The following is a 10,779-nucleotide window of genomic DNA, read 5'->3' on the forward strand; positions in this document are numbered from 1 at the left end:
AATCAAAGAAAGGTTGGACAAATGGGATTGCATAAAGTTGCAGAGCTTCTGCAGGGCAAATGACATAGCTAGCAAGATCAATAGAAAGCCCACAGAGTGGGAGAAGATCTTTACTAGCCATACAACGGACAAGGGTCTCATATCTAAAATATACTTGGAACTCAAAAAATTAAACCCCCCTACAACAAATCCCCAAAGAAACAACTGTCCAATAAATAAGTGGGCGAAAGACTTAAAGAGAAACTTCTCTGAAGAAGAAAGAAGTTTTGTGTTTTTACTTTAGGCTAGTCTCAGACTTTGATCCTCCTGCCTATGCCTTCTGCATAGTTGTAATTACAGACATTCACCACCATGCCCAGCTCATTGGCTGGTTGAGATGGGGTCTTGCTAACTTTTATTACATCTGGCTTCAAAGTGTACCCCTCTTGGTTTCTGCCTACTGAGTGGCTAGGATTCCAGGTGTGGGCCACGGTGTCCAGCCACTGTACTTTCAATGAACTCTTTTCAGCCCATTTTGGTTCCACTTCTTACTTCCGTTAAACAATAGAGAAATAGTATGTTTTAGAAAGGTGATATGTGGTTCATAAACTAATATAAAGAGCTGTGAGTGATGGAGTGAATGTGAGATAAAAATAACTTTAGGCTAGTTTCCAGTATAGATTTGACAACTACAACAATAATGTGTGAAATACATAGAACTCCAGCAACAATCTATGATTTACAAGATGTGTATGTGTTGGCCAAGGAGCAAGTAAAGTTGAATGACTGAAAAGAGGAAACGTTTCCTACTGTTGAGAATGATTTCAAACAATAAATGAAGATTTAAAGAGAAAAGTGTAAGTTAGCACACTGAGGACTGCGTTAAAAATTGAGATTGGGAATCAACAGAATAATTCATGATTATTACTAGCAAATACCCCATTCAGCTTTGTAGCCTAAGAAACTGAACCCTGCATAGTCATACCCTTTACTGCATGAAAAGAAAGATGATTAAGAAGGCTAGTGATTCTAACTTTTATGTCGTATCTTAATCTGTAAATGAAGACAGTCCAGGGTCATTTTATAACTTCTCATTAACACATTTGGTCCATCTGATTCATTTCCAAGGACAAAACGTATAATGTGATTTTAAGATGTTGACTTCAATGATTTGTCAAAGGCTGTATACAGCCTCTCAGCACATTCAGATTTTCCTTTTTTAAAATTCATTTCTAAGCAGTTTCTGTTCAATTAAAATCATTCATGATCAGTAGTTTTGTTATTTTCATCTTTTTATGATATTCCCCAAACTAGCTGGATGTTGAACGCCTGTTTTCATAGTTGCTCAGAAGGCTGAGTTATCAGGATTGTGCTTTGAAGTCATCCCAGGCAGAAAAGTCCATAAGATTTTTATCTCTAATCAATCAACCAAAAAGCTAGACTGGAAGTATGACTCAAGTGGCAGAGCATCAGCTGTTAATGAAAAAGCTCAGAGGCCTCTAGTTCAAGCCCCAGTACCAACATACAACTAAACAAAAAATTACCCTAAAATGTTTATATTACCAGAGGATCATGTCTAAGAATTACCTTTATACAATTTTTGTCCATATTGAAAAATTCACCACAACCATTTCTTTTTGTCTGTTAGAATTCTTAATTGTTTTCTTGTAAAAAAAAGTTTTCCATCAGAATTAATGTTACTAATCTCCTCTTCATTGTGCTTCTGTCTCCCTTATATATATCGCTCCTTACTATCTCATATCCTTAATTTGTGCATGTGTACATGGGTACATGGACTTGAACTCAGTTCTTGCTTGGCTTTTTCACTCAAAGCTAGCATTTGATCTCCTAGTGCACACCTCCACTTGCAGCTTTTTGCTGGTTATCTAGGGGTGAGAATCTCTCAAGTTTGTCTGCCCATGCTGACTTTGAACCTCTATCCTCAGATCTTAGCTTCTGAATAGCTAGGATTGCAGGTATGAGCCAGTATACCTGTCTTACATTCTTATTTTAATTGTATCTCTGTAATCCCAAGGATATGGTCTTTTTTATGTTTTTCTCTCATGAATCTATGTTATCTATCTACCATCTATTTATCATCGATGTGGCTACTATAAGGGACCTTTCATTTTACAGGTTCCTCCTTTATCCTGTCTACACTTTCCTCCTCATTTTTCCCTTTTGCATTTGCCTGTAAAGATAATCCTGGTATCTAGGCTCTGGTTTTTTTTTTGAAATTTTCCTTGTTTATGAGATTATGTAATAGTCAATCAAACACAGTATTTCAAGGTAAAATGAACCCATCAGAAGCTTGAATTTTGATACTTATCAAATGTTTATGCCCATGTTGTTTGCATGATCACCACCTCCCTAGTTTATTTTCTAAATGTAATAAAGCTCAATTGCTAGAATTTTCCCTCATATTGGGGTCAAATCTAGAGCCAAATTATTAAGTTGCTTTTACCTTCTAAGAAGTCTTCTTTCCTTAATATTCAATGCATCCAGCCACCAAAGATGCTATTTGCATATTCTTTTTTTTTTAATTCTTGAAAAGGGCACCTTTGTCATTTCAAAGATCATATCTTTTAAGAAACGTGCTTTTTAACTTGTGTCATTAAACATTATAGCTTGCTGTTTCTGTAACTACTTAGGAAGGTTTGCAATCAAGATCATATATGAAAAAACCCTACTTACTTTTAAGATTTATATTGGTTGAAAGAAGTGACCAGGTAGTGAAATCAACTAAGGTTTTTTACATTGTTATGATCTTTCAGTAGTTACAAAGGCCGTGCAATTTAACAAAACAGTTCATGAATACAACACATCTTGATCAGTGTCACCCTCTCCAACAGCCTCACTCTCTTTCAATCCATCCCTTTTCTTTCCTTAATTTTGTGGTATATACAATGAATTCTTGTCCATATTCTTCCCCTCTTGATTAATCTACCACTCTCCCCTTCCCTACTTTCTTTCTTACATGTACCTATTTCTTAGTTCTTAATTTATTTGGCTTTGCCATAGTTTTTTTTTTTAAGAATTATACTATTTGAGTTCTCCATAGTCTATTATACTTCAGTTAATCCATTTAGTACCACTTGCATACCACCCAATGTGTTTACTTATAGATTTATAGGTACAGTCTATCTACCACAAATGAGGGAAACCATGAAACCTTTGTTTCTCTGGGTTTGGCTTATTTCACTTAAATTTTTTTCCAAATCTTTCCATTTCCTTACCAGTAGTACAATAGCTTTCTTTTCCTTCATCTACAGTTGAAGTGCCTTTGACATGTAAGGGAACTCATTCACAGATTCCAGGGGCCTTTGTAATACTTATTACATTATACCCAAAATTTGGAAGTTTGCATCAATAGGCTCTGAGTTGTCTCATTTTACTACTTTGTCCATCAAAGTATTGAGTAATCAAGCTTCAATTACAAAGATGTAGTAATAAAAACATCTTGGTATTGGCACAAGTATAGGCCTGAGGACCAATGGAATATAATAGAAATGAGCCCACAGACCTATAGCTACCTAATATTTGATAAGGGATCTAAAAGCACAGGACGGAAGAAAGATAGCCTCTTTAACAAATGATTCTGCCAGCATCATTGGCTGCACATGTGCAGAAAACTGAAGTTAAATCCTTATCTATCACCCTGCAGCAAAAATCAACTCCAAATGGATAAAGGACCTCAAAGTAAAAGCAAACACCCTGAAAACATTACAGAAAGGAATAAGACAAACTCTAGGGTTCCTTGACATTGGCCAAAATTTTCTTAATAAAGACCCAGAAACAATAAATCAAAGAAAAGCTAGACAAAGGGGATTGCATCAAACTGAAGAGTTTCAGCATGGCAAAGGACGTGGCTAGCAACATCAATAGAAAGTCCACAGAATGGGAGAAGATCTTTATTAGATATGCATCTGACAAGGGCCTCATCTCTAAAATCTACTGGAGCCCCCAAAGTTTAACATTCCAAAAACAAATCCTCAAAGAAACAACAACCCAATTAATAAATAGGCTAAAGGCTTAAAGAGAGATTTCTCTGAAGAAGAAATAAGAATGGCCAGTAGATACATGAAGAGATGTTTGACATCCCTGGCAATAAAAGAAATGCAAATCAAAACAACACTGAGATTCTACCTGACCACAGTGAGAATGGCCATTATCAAGAAAATTAACAATAACAGATACTGGTGGGGATGTGGCCAAAAGGGAGCCAAAACTGTTGGTGGGAATGTTGACTTGTTCAACTACCCTGGAAAATAGCATGGAGGTTTCTCAAAGGACTAAACATAGAGCTTCCCTATGACCTAGCAATCCCACTTCTGGGCATCTATTCAATTGACCACACACCAGACTACACTGTAGCCACCAGCACAACCATGTTCACTGCAGCATTGGTTACCATAACCAAGATATAAAATCAACCCAGATGCCCCTCAGTAGATGAACGGCTCAAGAAAATGTGGAATGGAATTCTACGTTTCCAAAGAAACAGGCTGCAAGTTTCCCTTATTTGTAATAATTAGAATTTGTCTATAAATTTACAAATAAACCCAATGGATAGTAAAAGACATATAATTACACTTGAACATGATTAATTAAACAGCACTGTAAACATTCCACAATGAGACAAAAGGAGGATACTCTTAGGAGAGGATCACAGGGCTCAATAGCTATGTGCATATGATCATATAAAATGATGCTTATCAAAACAAATTCCAAGAAATGGAAGCAAGAGGTTTTTTTATATTGTATGCTATTTTTGTCCCTTTGATTTATTCCCTTCTGTTGCTGAACCCTTTGTCTTGTATATAAGTTTATCTGATTTGGGGAGAGGAAGGGGAAGCACAGAAATGCAGAGACAATGGGTGAAGCAATTCAACAGTGAAACGCAATAGACACTATGTTGAAATGAGCTATACAACTTTTGGGGGAGGGAAGTTGGGAGAGGAAAAACTAGGAGAGAATGAAGGAGGGGGTGACACTCTTCAAAAGGAAGTGTACTCTGTACATCACCTTTACAATAAAATTTAAAAGTTTAAAAAAACAAAGTATTGAGTAATTAATCTTTAAAAACTATTATTTTAAATGTTACCCAAGATGCCAAGAGAAGTTGAAATTCTGTGCTGTAAAATATCTCTATCAGACAACAATCTGTATTTTCTTCAGTTTCCTTAAAATATCTTCTTTTTCTCCTGCACAGATTGGTTGCAGGGAGTGAAATCTGATGTCATTAAAGGGCAGAGGTATTTTCTTTACCTGAATTAGACATTTTTTCTATTCTGTTGTGAAAGTCCCTTGGAATGGGGAATCTTATCATATAGTTTTGTGTCCAGAAGACTATTTGGGGATAGGTTCAGATATCCTCACACCTGGCAGAAACTCAGGAGAACAGAAAAGCCACATGGCTCATTGTTATAGATATCCATTGTCTTTAGTTACTTTATATGAATCCTGCCAGAGGGCTCATTCCTTTGCCTTAAAAAGGTAGCCATGTTGCCTGAAGAACCAGGCAGAATATGTATTTGTCATCTTTATTTCTCAGAAATAGCAATTCAAATTATGTTATTCTCAGATAATATTTACCTTGGCAAAAGCATGCATCTTAAAGCAGATAAGTTTCTTCTAGTCAAAGCAGGATTGATAGTTTTAAAAATAGTCAAATCAGCTTATGGTGCACATCAAGCTGTAAAAATAGAAGCTGGGGCTATGCTTGACAGATTCCAAAGATAGTCTTTGGTATAATTAGCTAATACCATACTGCAGGTCTCTTTAATATTAATGAACCACTAATGTCAATGTGAGAAATTGCATAAAGAGTCTAGAAACCTTTTAATATAATCTCTCAGGCAACAGTAAGATTTACATTTGGAATTTTGCAATAATTAGAGGAGTAATCATGATTAAGCATGTCTTAAAATATATACATTTGATCTATGACTATTACAAATCAAGAAGCATTATTTTTCTTGGACTTTTTCCTTCATCAATACATGGGAAATGTATCTATACTTCAAAGTAATCAATACTGTCTATATGTCATGTTTTGTCAATAGACAAGAAATAGTTGTAACTATACTGTAAAGCGTCCAATAACTTCTATAAATCAAGTGCCCACATCTGGTGAAATCTCTTAGTCTTTGCCATGAACTAGAGATAGCCTTCCCAGTGTATACTCTCTGCTAGTGAAGATTCCAAAAGAATGAGGTTTATGTGTTTGAAGTGCTCTTCATTGTTTCTTACTCCCACATTCGGGGACAGTTTGCAGGCCTTCACTTGAAGTTTATTAAAGACTTTCTCTTTGACTTTGTAGAAGCTAAGCTATTTGAGTTTCAGGGGCATATTTGGAGCATGTGGTACGACAAAGCAGATCACATCTAGGTGGATAGGAAGCAGGGAAGTGGACAGGAAGGAACTAGTACAGGATGTGCCCTTCAGAAGCATCTGCCCACTAACCTACTTACTCCTGCTATGCCCCTCTCTATATAGTGCCATCTGCTGGGATCAAGGGAAGGACCTATTAAGCTATTATAGTTATATGCAAAAATACTTTTTTAAGTTCCTCAAAATTGCTTTTGATTTCTGTGTCCTTTGTCTTGTATGTACATTTATCTGATTTGGGGAGGAGAAGGGGAAGCACAGAAACTGGGACAAAGGATAACAACAGTGATACTTACTAGGCACTAAGTTGGAAATTAACTATACAACTTGGATGGAAGGGAGTTGAGGGGGAAAAAACCTGAGAAAAAATGAGGGAAATGGGTGACACTGTTCAAAAGGAAATGTACTCATTACCTGACTTATGTAATTGTGACTCTTCTGCATTATCACCCTTACAATAAAAATTTTTAAAGGTCCTCAAAAATCTCATCAAGAGATAATTTGTGCTTATTTTCTGTTTTTCAGTATTCAGTGTTTACATACATATTTAGAAAATACTTCTTTTAGACCTGTTTTTTCTCCTTAATGTACTGTATATACCTTTCTTTGTGAGAACACATCTATATGCGTATCAGTCTATGAGCATAATAGTGAAATGGTATTCCATTAAGTAGAAGTATAATACTTATGTCAATATATCTTACATTTCTTTACATGTTCATCTGGGTAATTTCTTAAAATAATGACAAAGAAATCTGTAAAAAATAATTAACATTAAAATAATGTAATAGCTGGAAGCTGGTGGCCCATGCCAGTAATCCTAGCTACTCAGGAGGCTGAGATCTGAGATCATGATTCAAAGACAGAAAGGCAGTGAGAGCCTTATCTCCAATTAACCACCAGAAAAAACTGGAAGTGGAGTGGTGGCTCAAAGTGGTGGAGTGCTAGCCTTGAACTAAAAAGCTAAAAGACACCCAAACCCTGAGTTCAAGCCCCATGACTTAATTAATAAATAGATACATAAAACATCAAAAATAATAGAACTATCTTAAATTTATACATGAGATCTTTTTTTTTATTGTGAAAATACCGTACAGAGGGGTTACAATTACATGGGCAAGATAATGAGTGCATTTCCTATCAAGAATTGTTGCCTCCTCCTTTGTTTCCCCTTCCCTCCCTTCCTACTCCCCCTAACCCCCCCACCTGGTCCTCCCCCCCCACCAAAGTTGTAAAGTTTGTTTCCGACATAACATCTTGTACATCTCATTGTTGCAATGGGTCCACCTGTATCCCTATTTAAACAATTTGTTTTTCCCTTCCTCTCCACAAATTATACCAACATCAAATACAGTGAAAGCAGGATGTGGTATATATACACAATGGAATTCTATGCCTCCATCAGAAAGAATGACATTGCCCCATTTGTTAGGAAATGGAAAGACTTGGAAAAAATTATATTAAGTGAAGTAAGCCAGGCCCAAAGAAACATAGGTTCCATGGTTTCCCTTATTTGCAATAACCAGTATATGTCTGAGTCAAGCAGAAAAGGTCAGATAAGTTGATGTTAGGGAAATGAACCCCAAGATAAGTATTCAAATGGTTTTTTTTCTTTCATGCAATTGTTTCTAGTAATACATGAGATCTTTTAGTCATAAAGATATATGTTCTGTTTTGATACTGCCAAATATTTTCTAAGAAAAATTACATAAATGTATATTTACCTCTCAAATGGAATGTCATAACTCAGCTCTTTCCATCATTAATTGGATATTATTATGCTTTTATATTTTTTCTTAATTGAGGAATGAACTTCTGGCTTAATTTGTATCTTTTACTTCAAAGTGGGTCAGATATAACAGATGAATTAAAAACTACTATCATGTAAATTCAAGTATAATGACAATGTAGGTAAAGAAGTAGCACTGCACCAGTTCCTGGAAGCCCCCTGCATACCTCCTGTACATACCTCCTGATTTCCTAGCACCTCTCCTCCCAGAAATGGCAACTTTCCTCAACATCCATAAGGATTGATCCTTACAATTGAAGCATAGCTCTGAACATTCCTGAGTAACAGAGGCTTGATCACCTGTTCTTGAACCATAAACAAGGGAAATGTTTTCTTTTCTTTTCTTTCCTTTTTTGTTGTTGTTGTTGTTGTTGTTGGTCGTGGGCCTTGAACTTTGGGCCTAGGCAATATCCATCAGCTCTTAAGTTCAAGGCTCTACCACTTGGGCCACAGCACCACTTCTGGCTTTTTTTTCCTGTTTATGTGATGCTGAGGAATCGAACCCAGGGCCTCGATTCCTCAGCACCACATAAACAGGAGAAAAAAAAAAGCCGGAAGCGATGCTGTGGCTGTAGTGGTAGAGCCTTGAGCTGAATTGCTGAGGGACAGCGCCCAGGCCCAGAGTTCAGGCCCCACAACCAACCCCCTCCCCTCCCCGCCCCCCCCACACAAAAAAGTCTCACAGACTTTCCTGCTTGGTTTGGCTTTGAACAGCAATCCTCAGATCTCAGCCTCCTTAGTAGCTAGGATTACAGGTGTGAGCCACTAGAGATCAGAGAAATGTTTTCTTTTATTGACTCCTGTTTGGCTCGTTATTGTGCATAGGCTTACTGTGGAACTTCCTGCAAAGGATAAAGAGGAGACTCCTTTGGTGAGTTTGAGGATTTCCCAGTGCCTCACAATCTTTCCTTGGGACTTCACTACAGACTGTGACTCTTCCTACCCCATCCTTCCTCCTCTGCACATGTATGGTCTGACCTGCTTCACAACCCATTTCTTCAAAAGTTTTTTTTACTGTTAATGTGATACAGTTACATAAGTAAGGTAATAAGTAAATTCCTTGTCAAACTTGTTACTGCCTCCCTCATTTTTCTCCCACTTTCCTTCCTCCCCCACCCCAAGTTGTACAGATCATTTCCAACATATTGTCTTGTGAGTATCACTGTTGCTTTGGTCCCCCCCCTCCTTGTCCTTTGTCTCACCATTTTGTTGTTCCCCTTTCCTTCCCTAATTTAGATAAATGTATATACAATACCCGGGTACCAAAATCAAATACAGTGACAAGGGATAAACCATCGGGGGAAGAACACACAAAAGAAATAAGAAATCACATAAGACATTAAAAACAACAACAGCGAAGAAAAATCTCTTGTGTCCATGTCTTAGAGTTCATTTTGTTTAGCATCATTTTATATGGTTATATGTATGTTGCTATTGAGCTATTCTGCTCATTGCAAATAAGGGAAACCATAAACATATGTTTCTTTGGGTCTGGCTTACTTCACTTAATATGATTTTTTCTAAGTCTTTCCATTTCCTAACAAATGGGGCAATGTCATTCTGATGGAAGCATAGAATTCTATTGTGTGTGTATTTATATACAAATATAGATACACACACATACATATATACATACACACACATATATATGTATGTATATATATATATGGTGTATGCATATATATATATATGCATACACCATATTTTCTTGATCCATTCATCTACTGAGGGGCATCTGGGCTGGTTCCATATCTTAGCTATGGTGAATCATCCTGTGAACAATCTATTTCTTTATTTCTTTCATCCTTTACATGTAGTCTCCTCAATAAATCTATTGAATGTTTAACACCATTTTAACATCTATAAATTGAAGGACTTGAACCAAACACAAATCATTAAGAAGAACAAGATAGTTCTGTAGGTAGGAATGTCTCTCTGTTCATGTGAGACAGAGCCTCAGACTTTAATGCAGACTTTAATCCTTGTGAAGGAGAGGGAGAAGAAATCTGGATTGGGTAAGAAGAATCTCATGCTGAGAGGCAGTTTCAGGAAAGATTTGGCTAGGTCCGTGGGACCTCCTTAAGTTCAGAGAGGAGTACTGAGCATCATAGGAAGAGTGCTGTAGTTCATTCACTATATTCGGTCATTAGCAAGAGGCAAAGCCCAAGGCACCTGTGGCTTAGGCAAGATTATGGCAGTATTTGGGGCTGCCCATTAATTATATTTTCTGCAACCAAACACCCCAGAAGCTCCTTTTCATATCTAGCATAGTCCTTCCCTTTCACTGCACAAATCAACTTTTTCTCACCCAGAGTTGGAAATAGGACATCACGTTTTTCACAGGCTTATCCTAAGAACTGGAAAAAAGGCAGCATTATGGTCTAAATGTTTGTGTTTCCTAAAATTCTTATGTTGAAACTCAGCCCTGATGAGACAATACAAAGAAATTAGACCTCTAGGAAGTTATTGGGTTGAATGGGATTAGTGTTTTTATAAAAGAAGTCTGGGGCTGGGAAGGTGGCTCAGTTGTAGAGTGCTTGCCTTGCATGCATGAGGCCCTGGGTTCAATTCCTCAGCACCACATAAGCAAAAAGAAAAAAGCCGGAAGTGGCGCTGTGGCT

This window comes from Dipodomys ordii, unplaced genomic scaffold (assembly GCF_000151885.1).
Source record: "Dipodomys ordii isolate 6190 unplaced genomic scaffold, Dord_2.0 Scaffold172, whole genome shotgun sequence".
NCBI lineage: Eukaryota > Metazoa > Chordata > Mammalia > Rodentia > Heteromyidae > Dipodomys > Dipodomys ordii.